This window comes from Vicugna pacos, chromosome 23 (genome assembly GCF_048564905.1).
Source record: "Vicugna pacos chromosome 23, VicPac4, whole genome shotgun sequence".
NCBI lineage: Eukaryota > Metazoa > Chordata > Mammalia > Artiodactyla > Camelidae > Vicugna > Vicugna pacos.
In genome coordinates, this window is record NC_133009.1 from 10,462,147 (window position 1) to 10,479,137 (window position 16,991).

At 42.6% G+C, this 16,991-nt stretch overlaps 1 long non-coding RNA gene across 1 annotated transcript in view; it reads right to left on the reverse strand.

Annotated features, from left to right (window-relative positions):
* Positions 1–2,573: 2,573 nt before the first annotated feature.
* Positions 2,574–16,991, reverse strand: part of LOC140688607 (uncharacterized) — a 74,267-nt gene continuing 59,849 nt past the window's right edge. Inside the window, exons 2-3 of the long non-coding RNA XR_012063305.1 lie at positions 9,864–9,940; positions 2,574–3,719 (exon numbers count right to left, since the gene is read on the reverse strand). This is a non-coding gene — a long non-coding RNA (uncharacterized lncRNA). The remainder of the gene's footprint in view (positions 3,720–9,863; positions 9,941–16,991) is intronic.

The window sequence follows — 16,991 nt, forward strand, 5'->3', positions numbered from 1 at the left end:
GACGGGTCCCTCTGAATTTAGGAAAAACCACAGGCGTCACCTCCCAGTTTGCATGTGTCCCAGTTGTGCTTCTTCCCAACAACAGACACACTCTTCCCCAGCAAGAATCAGGAGCTGTGGCTGCAAGCCACGTAGGGGGCTGACAGTTACTTAAGGCCTGTTGCCTTCCAATAAACAGGAAGGGGGAAGGATTTAAAGGGACACTGGCTGGATTTTGAGTTTCAGGAACTGAGAACACAGAGGAAGGTCCTTGCACAACTACAAACGCAAAGAAGTAACGGGTGGCCGACAGTGAGCCATTTATAATACGCATACTCTGCCCATTATCGCGAGTTTTCCCCTGCTGCTAAGTACGTCTTCTGCCACCCCTCCCATGTACCCCCACCCCCTACACACTCTTTCCGGGTACCTGCTCTCCCAGCAATGACTGTCACCTGTGTGTCTACACATGTGTGCTGAATGGCCAAGCACTCAGCCAAGCAGGACGAGAGGATATTGCAGAAGAACCTCTTCGGCACCAAGGGCCTGCCACGTCCACTCTACTCCTGGGGAAACTTGACCCTGTAAGGGGACCACGGGTCTATGTCTGTCCATCAAGCTAGCAGGTGTCCTGATTCAACTGTTCTGCCCAGCAGGAATCATAAGCACCCACTAAACAGTGAGACCCTTTCTCAGGGAGTTTGTACATGAGCCATGCAGAGATAAGGAAGAAGAAAAAGAAGAAAGAAAACAAGGAAAAGTGTCTCTGAGTAACTCTCAGAGTGAAGACAATGCAAGAATATAATTTCTGTGGGACTGCTAGAGCTACTCAGAGCCTTTGCCTGGGCTGAGTCCTCTGCCTGGATTAGCTGTGCTCCATTTGGCCGCACTCCATTATTTCCAAAGCTTATGTAACCTGAGAAATCATGAGGGGTGCAGGTGGGAACACCTGGGGAACCCTCATAGAACAACCGGTGCCTGGAAAAGTTTAGAAGATGAAAGAGAAGGCAGTGAGTAACGTGGAGACCAGGTCTCTGAGAAGTGTCCCCAGCCCCCAGGCACTGGCGGTGTGCTTTGGTCCCCTAAGCTTGCCCTTCATCCCAGCTGTGCCTAGAGGAGGCTTTGCCTTGACAACCCCTCTCCCAGGGCCATGGTACAGTCACTGGTTGGCCATCACCTTGAAGAAACAGCTGAGCGCCAATCTAAACAAGCTCCAGGCTTGCTTTTAATCTTTTAACAAGACAGAAAAACCAGTTTCAGATAAGAAAGAACTAACAATAAAGTAGGGGGGAAACTAACTTAGATGGAACAATGGACTAACAATTTTTTTTGCTGGACCTTCCCTTGGAAGACACAGAGCTGAGATGGAAATACTTAGGTTTTATTGTCAGACAAATCCACCACTGAATCCATCCTCATCAACTTATCAATGTGAAGCCTTGGATAACCTATCTGAGCCCAATTGATTCAAGTAAAATGCGTATATTAATAGCTGCCTCATAGATGTGTAAGGAATAAATGTGATACTATTGTAGAAAACCTTGAGCATATTTGGTTGTAAATAGATGTAAGTTTTATGTACTAATATATTGAGCTATTAAAATACATCCCTGCCACCCTCTATTTCCCCCTTTCCCATCCCCTAGCCCAGCAGGTAATTGTCCTTGGGTTCCCTCAGTCAATGAATATTTATTGAGAGTCTCCTCTATGACATACGCTGTTCGAGGTGCGGGCAGTTCTGTAGGATATAAAACACACAAAGTATTAACTCCTTAGAGGGGAGACACTAAAGAGTGGAAAACATAACCAGCCTTCAAAACCAAACAAATAAAAAGCATAATGGCTTTTACCTTCAAAAGCCTAAGCCACCAAAAGGAAAATGGGTTTGAGTCTTAAACACAAAGCCGTGGCAGAAGCAATGGGGTGAGCATGGCTTCCAGACTGAAAAGAGACTGTGTGGGCAAGAAACTAGGAAGGCAGAGATGGTTGGGGTGGGAGCTATGCAGTCTTCCCTGTTCCTGGAAGGCACGATCCACCACCTGCATGTATGCTCTGTTTGCCCTGTGGTATTGGCCTGTGTTCTGACTTAAAAAAGAATCACAACTTGAAACACTTAAGGGGTAATTGGGTCCACTTCTAATTTTATAGATGAGGAACTGGAAGCTGAGAATAGTGAAGTGACTTAACCAATTCATAAAACAAGAGAGTAGGCAACTGTGTGTGTAACCTAGGTGTAGACAGTACGGACTATGGGAGGACAAGCTCAGAAAGATGGTCTAATTCAGTGTGTCTAAAAGCTGCCGGGGGTTGGTAGGAGGGGGAGGAGAAAGTGTACTAAAATGCAGATTCTCAGGCCCGCTCTAAGAGCTTCTGATTTTAATTGGTCTATAATAGAACTGTGGGAAACTGCATTTAATAGGCACCCTGAAGTGATTCTGATGCAAGTGGTCTGAGGACTAATTGTCACCTTAGCCCTCTCCAGTGCTAATTTGTATGGCAACCCACAACCTCTGAGATGTAATGAGCTGGTATCAGTTCCATAAAACCCTGGCTAGTGCAGCTCCTTTCTATAGGTGTAAGCTGAACCTCTTCAGCTGAGTTATGGCGTGTATTTGCATAAATTTCCATACAGAACTTGTTAATATTTCCTAGATCCCCTTTTTCATTGCTCCATTAGACAAGGCTTTGCGCTTTTGTTTGGGGCTGAATGTCAGCCAATCTGAATCCACAACGGTGATGGCATAGAACCTGAGGTGGTAATTTATCCCTCTCATGGAGCCCTGGTGTCACCTATCTGTCCTAAGAAATGCTATCTGAAATCAGTTGAATTTTATCATGCAAATTATGGGAAGTGTTATCATTGTAAGCCGCAGGAGGCTCCTGATTTGCTATCATTTACACTTTAAATGAGCTCGACCTGCTAGGTATAAGGGATGAGTTTGAGAAGAAGAAAGGCAGGGACAACGTGGAGAGGAATTTAAGGGGGACTGAGCCCCCAAGGCTTTGGGCCTCCAGTAAAACAAAGCTTCAGAAAGATATTTGGATTTGCTTGATATAAAAGACTCAAAAAAGAGTTTGCTTTTGGAGAAGAGACAAGAGAAGAGAAAGGACATGAGTTCGCTTCTTTGTGGTGACACCAAGAGAAAGTTACACCTGAACAGACTAGTCAAGTGGAAAAGCCATGTTGAAGAATGTAGGCTTCAGTAGAGCTGGAAGAAGTCAAGACCTTGGGATCATCAAGTCCAACTGTATCATTTTCCAGTTAAAGAGACTGGGGCCTAGAGGGAAGAAATCACGTGTTCAAAGTCAAATAAAATCTTAACATTCGGAGCCACATCTCCTAATGTCCAGCCCTGCAGTGTTCCATCCTCTCTTGCTTTCAGCCTCTCTCTGATTCTCTAAACCACCATCACATCGGTAGAGCTCTTGAATTTACCTTGGTTCCTGGGGCAGAGAGAAGAGGAGGGGCTAATCAAAACTAACTTCCTTTAATCCTCTAATTCCTCTGAGCTGGGAAATCCTTTCCTCCTACGTGTTATGGTCCACCCACCCCACCCATGGGCTGTTTCTCCTCTGGGATCTTCTCTCCTCTCCTTCCCATAGGCCCATCTCCATCTTTTTGTTGTGGTTGTTCTCCTGGAGTCCAAGATAGCACATTTAGATGATTCTTCATTCTGCAGTGTGATCGGGGTTGGGAAATAATTGCATCCTCCCTTGGATATGATCTCCTCCCAGGGTAACTGCAAATAAAAGAAAGTGAAAAGGAAACTATGATACTTTAACCTTTGATACTGAAATTTCAGCCACAATTATAATAGGCACATAGAAACTCTAGGAAGAGTTGCTTCTTAATAACTTCCCTCAGGTCACACTGACAAGCAATGCAGAATTTATTTTCTATTCACCTAATTCTGTGTGACTTCCTAAAGGTGACTGAAAAACAGAGTGATAGTTGTGTTGAAGCAGTGAGGCCGGAGGAAGAAACATGGCAGAAGAAGGCACAGAGAATAAAATGGATAAAAAGTGAGGCAGAAGATCTTTAAGCGAATGAATACAGGAAAGCAAGAAAAGGTTAATCGTGGAGCTTGGTGTAGAATCACTGACAACAGTTGGTAAGGAACTAAATGGCCAGGATGATCAGCGATCTGGGAGTTAGATAACCTGGATTCCCAATCCCGTTCAGCCACGATTATCCATTTGCACTTGGGCAATCCGTTACAGCTCTCTGGCCTCTGTGTCCCTGTCTGTAAACTAGAATGTGGAAGTGAACAATCTCTATCACTGTATAATTCTAAATGACCTTATGTGCACAGGAGTCACTGGCAACAAGCCTAAACTAACGCTAGTGTTTCTGGAAGAGACACAGCACCTGTGGTGGCTGAAGATTTCAGGGAACTGGCCAAAATAAGGAGAGGATCATTAATAATGAACAGCAAGCACGGCAATGGAGGGTAGTCAGATGACAGGGACAAGAAGAGAGCAGGCGAGGAAAGGATGTGCTGGTTTCATAACTCAGCCCCTCTTGGAAGTGATCCATATCCCTGTTCAAGAAAAGCCAGGAAGTCACCTTCTGCCTGCCCAGCAAGGAGATAGAGCACATGGGGACAGGCTTCCCCAAAGACCAAAATTACAGTGATCAGGGTCCATGTGAACGAGACCAATTACTCCAGTCCCCCAGGTCTGTCAATTCCTATTATTAGCTTTAATAATAGTGATCAGACTTTTCCTTTAGATGGCAACTTGTTTTCCCTCCTGAAGAATTTTGAGCCCAATCGGCAAATGGAAAGGGAATACTTATTTGGGAAGTACCCCAGGGCTGCGAGGCCTTGGTGGGCTGGGAGAGGTGGTGGGGTAGGAGAAGGGGGATGAGATAACAGGAATTAAGACCTGCGCTCATCCCAAACCCGGAGGCCACACTTAAATCCAGCTTACTGGTTTGGTTAAAAAAATAGTGGGATCCACAAAGGACCTGGGGGGTCTTTTCCCCCAGTCCAGCTCCATTTGTGCCTGTATTCTAGTAGAGGAATGGGATCATCTCTTTTTTTTTTTTTTATTGCAAGCAGAGAAAATAGTGTCAAGACCTGTATTTTTCATCGAAGTCTTAATATTCATCATGAACTAAGACGTACAACTGAAAGTCAAGAATTTCTGAGAATAAAACATTCTTCCAAATCTAACTTGTTAAGAAGTGAAAACCCATGTACTAATTTCATTTATGATTTCAGTGGACTGATTCTTCCCTGTTGGTGGCCAAATTCCAGTGTGTTCTGATGGTTCCAAAAGCTGCAGTCATGCAGTTACCTTCCGACTTCCTTGTTCCTCATATTTCCTGTCAAACATTTGGTTCAGGAAGTTTAATCCCTGGTCTTAGATGAGAGAGTTCTGTATGTCTACAAGACACCCAGCTGGGTTTTGAGGTTATAACATGTTTAATTACTGGGAAAAACATCACTCAAAATAGAGGACGTAAGACAGATGGAGTCCTTTGCATCCCACCAACATCCTCCTGGTCAGACAGACAAATGTAAGGAGCTCAGGGAAGCTAGCCTGCAAGTGGACCTTGGTGCTTTGTTTTCGTGATGCTCTTCACGCAAGGGAGGCATCAATATCTAGTAGCCATCCCCTGGTTGCCATGTTTGACAGTATCTCAGACACACATCCTGAGCATGGGCTGTCCCTGGAGAAGCTTCAGCACTTAATCCTGTCACCGTGAAGCATCCATGCACAGCCAGGCTACAGGCAGAGCCGATGTTCTCAGGGAATGGCTGTCAGTCATCAGTAATCCTATAGCCAGCAAGATTGCACACTGAACCCACGTGCAGATGAGCTTGGGCAGAAGTAGGAGAGGACTCAGGCTGTAAAGGGGCAGCCAGCAGAGCCAGGATGAGATTCTGATGTGCTTTGAAGAGTTTCAGATGGAAATGATTTCCAGCATGCTATCCTTCTGGGTAGTTTGCTACTGTCATGCTAGGAAGGGGTCACCTCCCTGGTCTCTGAGACATAACCTGCTATGGTTGATCAGGCCATCACTTTGAGGAAAATATCTAGTGACTCTTTTTAAGGGAGTCCATCATTCATCCATCCATTTATCGCCCATGTAACTTTTAGTGGACAGCTACATGCATAGCATGTAACAATGGATGATATAAAGTTGGATTTGAAACAATGTGTCTCATGAAAGATCAAATTTAATATCCTCAGCCACCAAAATAAAGAGGCTACTGCTCAAGGTTTGGGTGACTGCTCTGAAGCCATCACTCTGTTCAGTCTATTTTGTCTGTCCCACTCTCTCCCTGCCAACTCCCTTTCCCTTGGCCAAAGGGATTCCTAGATTAGACAATCATATTCTGATATGCTGTAACACAAAGTGTCTCAACGATCCCAACACACTCATGGGTGTATGTGATAATATTATTAGCACCGTTTGAAGATAATGAATCTGAAGGTGAACAAACTTAAAAGGCAATGGCCCACCTAAAGGTCTGGGTCTTTCCCCTCAAGTCCAGCACTGGAGTCCTCGTCCCGCAGTTCTGTGTGTCTGGATGCTCCTTGCTGCCTCTTGGTCTCTAGATGGATGAGTGAGTTGTGTGCTCAGCTGCCCAAGGGCCCCTCAGGAGCAGCCTGGGCTGGTGATCGTGTTCCCTGTCACAGGACTCAGTGAGGGAACTGAAGACTCTTGAGAAAGTTTCTAACATCCTCTCGGACAGAACATGAAACAAAGATTGTTGGCAGTTTCTTCACAGGGAGTTGTCGTCTGGCAAACTAGGTATCTTGAGCTTACCAGGTGATGTCAAGAAGGGACACAAAAGTGACTCTGAACAACTCTCTGTGAAACATGTATCCAGAAAACTGTCTAGGAGATAAAAACCTCTCAAGGTTATCAAGTCTGCTTTTCTTCCCTCTGGCACCTTTGATTTGAGACAAGGGGCATTTGTGATGGTCTAACCTTTTGTTCTCCTAGGATCTGTGTTTGAAATTTGACTGAAGAGTTTTTGTTTTTTTTTTTTAAAGGTGTATATATTTCCATAGCTGTGAACTTTCCACCAGATTTTGGTCCCTGGCAGGATGGTGACGTAGATGTGATTTACTTCAGGGCTCTCCAGCTGCATTTGGCCCTTCAAGTTTTTTGCATTTCTTTCCCAACTTGTCTTTTTTCAACCCAACAGCAGTAATCTTATAGGGCACCCCCCATCCTCCCTCATCCAGCCCCAGAAACACATTCCTAGGCCTTTATAAGGGGAGATTGTGTAACACAGGAGTCAAAAGTATTTACATTTTAGAGGGGTTACCTACGGATGTATCCATAAAGGTGCCCACCACGTGGATGAGAAGGATCAATTTTGGTGCTAAGAGAGTGCTGGAGAATTTTCCCCACACTTCCTCCTCCACCTCCCACTCAGCCTTAAGTCTACCCCACAGGCTTAGGTGTATGGATGGTCACGCCCTCCAATCCCAAGAGCTACGTGAAAATACTGTGTTTTCATCTAAGACCATGTTGGGTCAGCACCGGTTTTTCCTTACTGCCTATGAGTCATCCAATGGTCTGAGGAAAAGGCTCAGCTCACACAGGAACTCAAAGGAAAGATTCTCTTGATTCATATTGTTGAATTGCCTTTTAGGTGCCAACCTTGTCTAAGAAAACATCAGCTCATTCCATGTGTACAATAGCGCTTTTCTAAGAAGCCAGAAAAGGCTGAAAGGAGTGGGGAGTAATAGTCTCAAGGAAAAATGAGAAGATTTATCCTAAACAAAGGATTCCTGAATAGCCTAGTGATGAGCTTTAAATACATGGAGGTGTATTATGCAGAGAGCAGTGACCATCTGCTCACCATTTCTCCCTCATCTGAAATTCTCCAGCACATATTGTCCGTAACCTTCTTCCAGTCATACATCAAAACCTGCTACGTGACATGTCTCTATTGTTGTCTGGAAAAGCCATTTAACTTTATCATGGGCTTCTCTTTCTTCTTCCCGATTAAGACCATCACTCCTTGAGGGCAGGGACCAGTTCCTATTTATTTTTCTATCCCTTTCTGTCCTGAGTACTAGACTTCACACAGAGTAGATACCAAAAAAGCACAATAAGCGGGGTGAGGGGGGGGCGATATAGCTCAGGGGCAGAGTGTGTGCTTAGCATGCATGAGGTCCTGGGTTCAATCCCCAGTACCTCTGTTAAATAAATAAGCAAACAAACAAACCAACCTAATAACCTCCCCCAAAATAATAAATATATTAAAAAAAAATCACAGTAAATATTTTTGGCTCAGTGATTGATACTGAGGAGGAAAAGATAAACTCTACAATCAGGGATCTAGGTTAAACAAAAGAACATAAAATCTTGCCTGGAATGAGCCTGGGAGGCAGTAGATGGGGGACAGAGGGAGTATTCTAAGGAATGGAGTACTTTGTAAGCCTGAATATAAATTCAAAATGACTATGTACTAGCTGTATTATCATAGCCAAGTATTTAACTTTTAAACCTTAGTTTCTTTACCCATAAAATAGAGGTAATAATGCCTACTGTGAAGTACTGCTCAGCAGCTGAGTGAGGTTAACGTGTGTGACGAACCAGCCCACAGTAGCCACACGATCACGTGGCTCAGTTTTCTGATAGTGACACCTACTTCATAGGACTGTTGCACATGTGAAACGAGTCGATGCATGCAACGTGCTTAGCACAGTCTTTGGCACCCGTAAGGGGTTTAATGAATATGAAATGATACTAGGTTCTTTTCATATAAATTTCTCTTTTTCTCCAAAACAAAGGCTTAAAAAGGAGCCCCACCTGTCTCTTCATCTCTATGCATATCTTCTTTACAAAGGGCAGGGGGGTGGATGATACATTCTCTCAAGTCCTTTCTGGATTGAGGTAAAGTAATTTCTCAGCCACTATAAACGTGCCTTCAAATAGATCATCAAAGAGACCTTGGAGAACTCTGTTGCACAGCTAGAAGTAGCTAAGAGCAAAGTCTGGGTCTTGCTGGTCTGGTGTAGACTGTTACAGAAATCACAAGCTGGCTACAGAGCATCTGTTGTATCCACTGGACTGGGCTTCATGTTGGATGATTGTTGGTTTTATATGATACTCCCTGCTTACATTCGCATAGACAATGGAATTAAGAGCTTTGGTTTGGGTTTCTTTTTCTTTGGCCTGGCATAATATCTTTAAAAAATAGACACTAAATTATGATTTCATTAGGGTGTGAAGGATTATATGGCCTGTGGGACAGAGTTGATCCTCCTTTAGAACAGAGGCATGAGGCTGGATGCTAGAGACAAGGCGGGTCCACAGAGAAACAACATAGATGGAAAGACCAAAAATAATACAGAGACAAAGAAATGAAATCAGAGATAGAGACAGAAGTGGGAAGAGGGAGAGAAAAAGAGACACATAGAAGGAAAGTAGCTATGGCCTATATTTGAAGGTCCCCTTCTAAATTTAAGGGATTTCTGTCTGGAAGTCCATCTGTCTTCTTTTTCAATTGCTGAAATGTTTTTAAGCAGTACCATACCTATGTGAATGAAAAATACTGCAAACCATATCAGTAAATAAAGAATGCTGAAGCCGTCAAGTCATCAGCCGCTGCCTGCTGCCACCCCCCAGTGAAAACAAGCCTGCAGCCTGGCCTCTGCAGCCACTCACAATGGTGCACTCTCAGGGGCCTCAGAATAAGAAAGGACAGGATACTGGCCCTAGATAGCTAGGTGCTTATCGAAGGAATGAATTCAATGAACCCAAATGTTTGCTTCCTCCCATACATAGAAAAGAGCTAAATTCTTTAACTTGAGATGCTTGATTTTCTTTAGTTAACAAGTAATCTTTTAATGTTCCAACTACCTTGTCTTTGATGTAAAACCCCTCCATATCTTAGTTCCTCCCCTACCTCTTCGGAGCAGTCCCTCAGAACGATCGGAGAGGCTGTCATCCCAGACTCGAAGGGGTTCAAGTCCTCAGAAATGTCTGCCAAATAAAACATAAGTCTCAACTTTTAGGCTGTGCATTTATTTCAGTCGACACCTGTGAGCTAGTCCCAATATATCACAGGCACACGTCCTTCTGAGAGAGAAAATAGGGACTTTCTAGTTACTTAAAAGTCTTTGCCTGAAGCCCATTAGAGTTATAATTACACTATAATCTTCTCAAAAGATGCAGAGTGCCATTGTGCTGGCCTCCAAGGTCACAGTCCTCATCATAAACAAACCTGTTATGACAATTGCTGAAATGCAATCTCTCTCTCTCTCTTTCAAAGGCCCATCGCCTCATTAATGAACCTGTAATCCCATGCACACCTGTTTACCTGATTTATAGATGTTTCTGTCTCTCCAACAGACCCATACATTTCCACGCCAGTCTCAGGGATGTCTAACTTGTCTTACGGTAATAAGGTTGAGAATGGCTCATTACTGTTCGCTAGCCCCACGCTGTGAGACTCACAACACCCTCTCTGGCGTGCTGGCCATAGTGCTGTGTTCTTTTCAAATGTTTCTGAAACATACAACCATTTGTGGCAGCCCCGAGCCCCACTGAGAATCAGAGTAGCTACTACTCCCTGAGTAAAGTCACACTGAATCAAGACTCTGGATTAAGTCTGCATAAGCGGCTTTATTCTGGGGCCAGCAGAGATAAAGGGTGTGCTTGGTGATCTTGGCAGCCAGACACTGCAGATGCCATATTTAGAAAGTCATGGACATCATCACTTGGGGGAGGACTGACAAGGAAGAGCCCCTCAATTCACATCAAACTGTGACATAAGTAAGAAATAAAACCTTTATTGCATTAAGCTTGTATTATTTGGCGGGTTATTTGTTGCTGCAGTTAACATTAATAACTCTGATCAATACACCTACCCATCCTACCAGTTAAAATCAAGTATTACCTCTCTCAAGAGATCTTTCTCTAAATGTATAACCATCGGAACATTCGTTTTTGCACTTATCTAACACTAGATCTGTCATTTTCCTCCCTATCTGACTGTTTGAAGGATGTACGTATTAGCTTTAAAATTAAATCTTAAGCACCTGGGAAAGTTTCTTTGAAGTCTGTTATGTCTTTTACATTACCTACGGGTGGTCTTTTAGGTGGACAACAAAGAAAGGATGGAAGGATGGGAGGAAGAAAGGAAGGAAAGAAGGAAGGAAAGAAGTGATGATTTGACAATGAACACTAATCCATTCACACTGATCAGCTGAGCAGCTGAAGGTAAATGATTACTTCGGCTTAGTACAATGTATAGAAAACAGAAAGCAGAGTTGAAAATATCTGAAGGCAGGCAGTAGGGTGGGGAAATATGGAAGAAATAAGTTTTGCAATTTGCAAGAAATTCTGGTAATCTCTGTTTAGGGAAAATGGATTCAGTGGATATTTACTGAATGTATACTTCACGCCAAGTGTCGCTACAGGATCCTTTGCGTACATTAATCTTCACAATAGTACTATAAGTTAGGTTTTGCTGTATGATTGTAGGTGTGAGGAAGTGCAGTTGGAATGTGCCAGGGGCTTGCCCAAGATCACACAGCTAAAATCTGTTTGTGAAACCAAAGCAGATTTTCATTTAATCATCTGTTCAACAAGTACTTACTGAGCACCTGCTACATGTCAGGCACTTTTCTAAGCACAGAGAACCAAATAGACAAAACCCTTGCTCTTATGAAGCTTGCATTCAAGAAGAAAGAGACATAAAATAAATGAATGCATTTTAAAAATATTACATAACGTGTTGGTAGGTGCTATGGTAAAAATAAAGTTTGGAAGGACATAAGGAGTAGGAGGATGTGGGGGATGGTGGCTACAATTTTAAATAAGGTAGTCAGGGAAGATCTAAGGAAGTGAGATTTGAGTAACTTGCTTCAGTAGACAAGGGAGTGAGCTATGTTGATATCAGCAAGGGCAAAAAGGCTGAGGTGGGTGTCTGTCTGGCCCAAGTGACGAACAACGAGGAGGTCGGTGTGGTTGGAATGAAGTTGGGAAAGAGGGAGAGGGGGAGGTGATATCACAGAGATAAGGTGGGGTCTTACCACACCAAGTCCTCTAGGCTTTTACTGGATGAGTTCTGACATTATTAGTGGGTTTTAAGCAAAGAATCGCTCATCTGACTCAAATCTCAGAAGAATCACTTTAGCTCTGGTGTCAAAATTAAACTTCACAGACGACAGATCAGAAGCAGAAGACCATTAGGAGACCAAGGCAGTAATCCAAGCAAGAAACAGTAGCAGCTTGGACCAGCCTGATTGTTGACATCTGTATGTAGTCTAAGTGTTGACGCTTGTAAGATTTGCTGATGGATTTGTTACAATACATGAGAAAAGATAGGCATACAGATGGTTCTACAGTTTTGGGATTGAACAGTTGGAAGGATGGAGTTGCTGCTTACTGAGATGGAAAGACTGAGGGAAAAGGACGTTTACTGAGAAGATCAGGTGTTTGGGTTTGAGTGTCAGAGATTCGCTATGCCTTCTGGATACCCAAATAGAACTGTTAAAGCAGGAGTTGTGTATATGATTCTAGAAATCAGGGAGAGGGTTAGACTAGAGATATAAATTTGAGCCTACTAGCAGACATGTGGTACTTTAAGTCATGCACCTGATTAAAGGCATGAGTGTAGATAAAGAGTAGGTGTTGGAATTGAGTGTAAATAGAGAATAATCACCGTGATGAATTGAGCCCTGGCCTTTCCAACCTTAGAATTTGTGGAGATAAGGAGGGAGACTGAGGAGAGATCAATGAGATAAGACGATAACCAGAAAATCATACTGTCCCTGAAGCCAAGGGAGGAACATATGTCAAGGAAAAGAAAGTGATCAACTGTCTCAAACACAGCTAAGAGTCAAGACGAGGGGTGAGAATCAGCCATTGGGTTCAGTAACATGGATGTCACTGCTGCCACTTACAAGAGAAGTGTTGATGGAGTGGTGGCGATGGAAGCTTGATTGGCATCAGTTTGAGATCAGGAGAAAAACTGCAGGCAGTACGTGTGCCTATTTTGAGAAATTTTACTCTAATGGGAAAAAAGAAAAGAGACAGAATTTAGATGGGCATCTGGTCTCAAGATGGTATTTTTAAGATGGTACTTACCATATTTACCTCCTGATGAAAATGATCTGAAATAGAAGGAGTAAAATGATCTAAAATAGAGGGGTAAAACAATGCAGGGGAATGAACGAAGAATTGATTATGTTCTCAACAAAGCAAGAAGGGATAAGATCTAGCACATAACTCAGTCCTTGAGACAGGACACTAAGCTGCTTATCCAGACTAACAGCAACAGGAGGGCTCAGATGCAGATGGGAGATGGTTGTTGTGGTGAGGGCTTAGAAAGTTCTCTTCTGAGCGATCCATTTTCTTAAAGAAGTAGAACATGATAATCAGTTGAGTGTAAGGATGGGGTGGATATCAGGGGTTTAAGAAGAGAGAAGGTGATGTGAAGAAGATGATATGTCAGAAAGACAGTGTGTGTACATGTACAGAGTAAACAGAAGTTTGGATTTAACTATGAATTGGTGTGTTGCCAGGCTGGTACAGTTTGTAGAGAGGTAGGCAAAGAGGTTAAGAACATATGCAAGGGGTGATATAATCATGACTAAGGATAGAAATGATGACTTGAAGGGGATGATGACAGAGAAAATGAGGCCATATCAATGTACTATAGGTTCCAGTGTGGTAAAATAATTGTCATATTGGTGGGTACCAGAAGGAATGAGAAAGGCAGAAATAGTTGGAGAGTATGGAGGAAATGTAGATATTGCTAATAGCAAGTGCCATGGTAAAGGAAACACATCATTAGGGAAGAGAAATTCAAGGGCTAAGAGGGCAAGGGAGCAGATGCTGTGGGCACCTTCCTATGTCTCCCTGGGCCACCCTGGAGGCCACCCTAGACAGTTCTCAGAAATGCTGGTGCTTTCCTGCATCTCTGCCTGAGGGTATTCTATGGACATGAGCATTTCCTTCAGCTACATGGGTTGGGGGGGTTAATGTGGCCCTTAATTGATAAAGGAACGGAAGTAGTGGATAAATCCCCAAATTTACTAGCCCCTTGACATATAGTTCTGAGGTATATGCTGTAATCTCTAAGAATGTCCTTAGTTGATTGAACCCCAGTTCCCACAAATGAAACCCATTCATGAGTAATCCACCTGTTTCACTTCCCTACTGGGCTTCCAGGAATCACAACCCCAAATAAATCACTTACACCCAAATTCTCATCTCAGGATCTATTTTGGGGAAACTCAATTTAAGATAGTTGGGATTTTGAAAGGATAAGCTGTGTGGACATTAAAGTCGCCAATGAATAATTTGATAATCCTCAATCGTCCTCAATTATACATGTTAATGGTATTCTTTGCAGCTCTATTTTTAAGAGAAAAAAATCTGGTGTGTGTGTGTATGCGCCTGGAGGCAACCATCGGAGATTGGTTGAATATAGCAGAGAATAATTTCACAATGAAACATCATGCATCTTTTAAGAATAATTATAGCTATAGATACAGCATAGTCTTGAAAAGCTATTCATGCTAAATCGCATGAAGAATGAAACTCAGGTAACGAAGAAGTGTGTGTGTGTAGGCACATGTGTGTGTCTGCACATGTGTATACATGTACACAAACACATAGTTCCACACATTCATATATATTTAATATATAAATATATATTTATAAATACATAAATAAACATATATTTATATACATTATATAAATATGATATATACATTTTATTTTTATTCCCAGACAACATAAATTAGTTATATCTGGGTAATAGAATGATGTTCTTTGTTTTCTTGAGTTTTTTTTTTTACATATGTATATGTATAAGTCATGTAAGTCGTATACATTTGTGTCGTATAAGTTTAAAAACAATATGTGCTCCTACCCCAAGTCCAGGGAACTGTGTCACCTTGGAATTCAGACATTCCACATATAATACTGGGAGAAATTATGGTGACCAATAGTCCCAGTTTGCCTTTGACTGGGGGCTTTCCTGGGATGCCGTGAGACTTTCAGCACTAAAACCAGTCAAGCTGAGATGGTTGATCACACTAGGAAATATTTATACTCTTTCCTCCCTCCTTCCCAATAAGTGGACAAATGACAAAATAGAATGTCTTAGAGTCCTGAACACAAAGGCATGGGGGAAGTGGTAAATATCATTATTATTCACGAAACATACTTTTTTTTTTTTTTTGCTGCAGAGATCCAGGAATGAAATCAACACATTTGGCTGATAATCCCCTTCATATGTGCATGCTAGTTTAGCTTTCATTTCTGTCTGCAGGGAGTCTTTAACAGCTGTTAATGTCAGGACTTTGCACTGTTTCCACACAAGGACAGGAAATATCCTGAGAATGAAGCTGGATGAACTTGAGGAAAAATAGCTCACCCATGTCATTATCTAGAAACGGACACCCTCCCTTCCCCTCTGTCTCAGTCTCTCGCTTTCCTGGTTTCTCCCCAGTGTGTTCCAGGCAGAGCCCCTGGAAAGAACAGCGGTGTGTCTACTTGGTATACACACCACGCAGACAGTCCAGACCGGAGCCTCTCACTCCACTGTTCACTAGTGCTCTCTGTTAAATAATATTTAATGTTATCTAAGGAGTTTAATGGCACATTATTGGAAATATTACAAAAAGGAAGAAAAAAGTCATCCTTCATATTTTCCAGACCCGTAACAAGTACATGCATCCCAAGACCTGGGATCTTTAGGTACAGAAGCCTTGTTCATTTCTGTTTCATTCACTGCAATTACATATAATGTCCTGAAAGAACCGCGCCCTCTCAGGTAAAGGTATGGGGATATGACCTTGAGTGAGGAAAGCATAAGCAACACCTAGATGCTGCACTTTGCCACGTGTGGAGGAGCCAACAGCAAACAAGAAATACCAGTATCGCAGCCCTATCCTAGAACAATCAAACAAAAATCTCTGCGTTGCTGTGTTTAGATACTCCACCAGATGATTCTAATGCACAGTTTGATCCAGTTCCTTCTCATCTCTCAACTCATGACTTGATGCTTTCATTCATTCACAACTAACGTATCAATGTCCTCTAGGAGTCCAGCACTATGCCAGCCCCTGTGGAAGATAGAAAAGAAGTGGAGGATACAGTTCCAATCTTCAGGAGAGTTATACCCCAGTCCAGGAAAAAGATGAATATTCAGGTGACCTGCCTGATAAAAGATGAAACTGACGTTTGGGAGAGTAACCAGGGGATATTTTGTTTAGGAGGTAGCATTTAACAATGTAAGAATTTAAGTCATCAAGCCAAGGGGCCCAGGCTTGAGTCCTAATTCCACCATACCTACTTCTGTAAATCTGTGCAGGTCACTTTCTTCTTTGAGACTTTTTTCCCCCTCATTTAAAGAATGTCCTCCAAGGTTCATAAAGATCAGCCTAGGTAGTATCATAGAGAAAAAAAAAATCTGACTCCATACTGGATCTGTTTCTTTTACTTTAACTTTGTATTCTATTGTTTTTACTACAAGTTAATCACTAACGGGATGTTACCTGCAAGCTTAAATTACACATAATGGTCCATCTATGGGAACCTCACCTCCTATGTAATGAATGTTAAGCTAAAATACCTTTGTTTAGCTCACAGGAAACATTTTGACCAGGCCCATCTGTGAATGACTGCAGGAAGGCAGAAATTAACACATCCCCTCCAGAGGCCAACTGGAAGTAAGAAATGTTTGACTTTACTCCCTCCCTTTTTAGTATTAAAAAAGCATGAATTCTAACTCAGGCAAAATGGTTCTTTGGGACACTAGTCCGCTATGTTCTTGGTTTGCTGGCTTTCTAAGTAAAGTCACTAGCCCTTGCCCCAACAACTTGTCTCTCAGTTTAGTGGCCTGTTGTTTGGTAAACAGTAGAACCTTGGACTTAGTAATGATAGTGTATGGAAACAGGCTCTTGTAACCTTTCAAGTAGTACCAGATGGTTTAGTTGTTAGTGACTGCATATTTAATATAGGGACACAATTTTTAGAATCCGTCCTGACTTCCCAAACTTATGTGCAAGTTTCT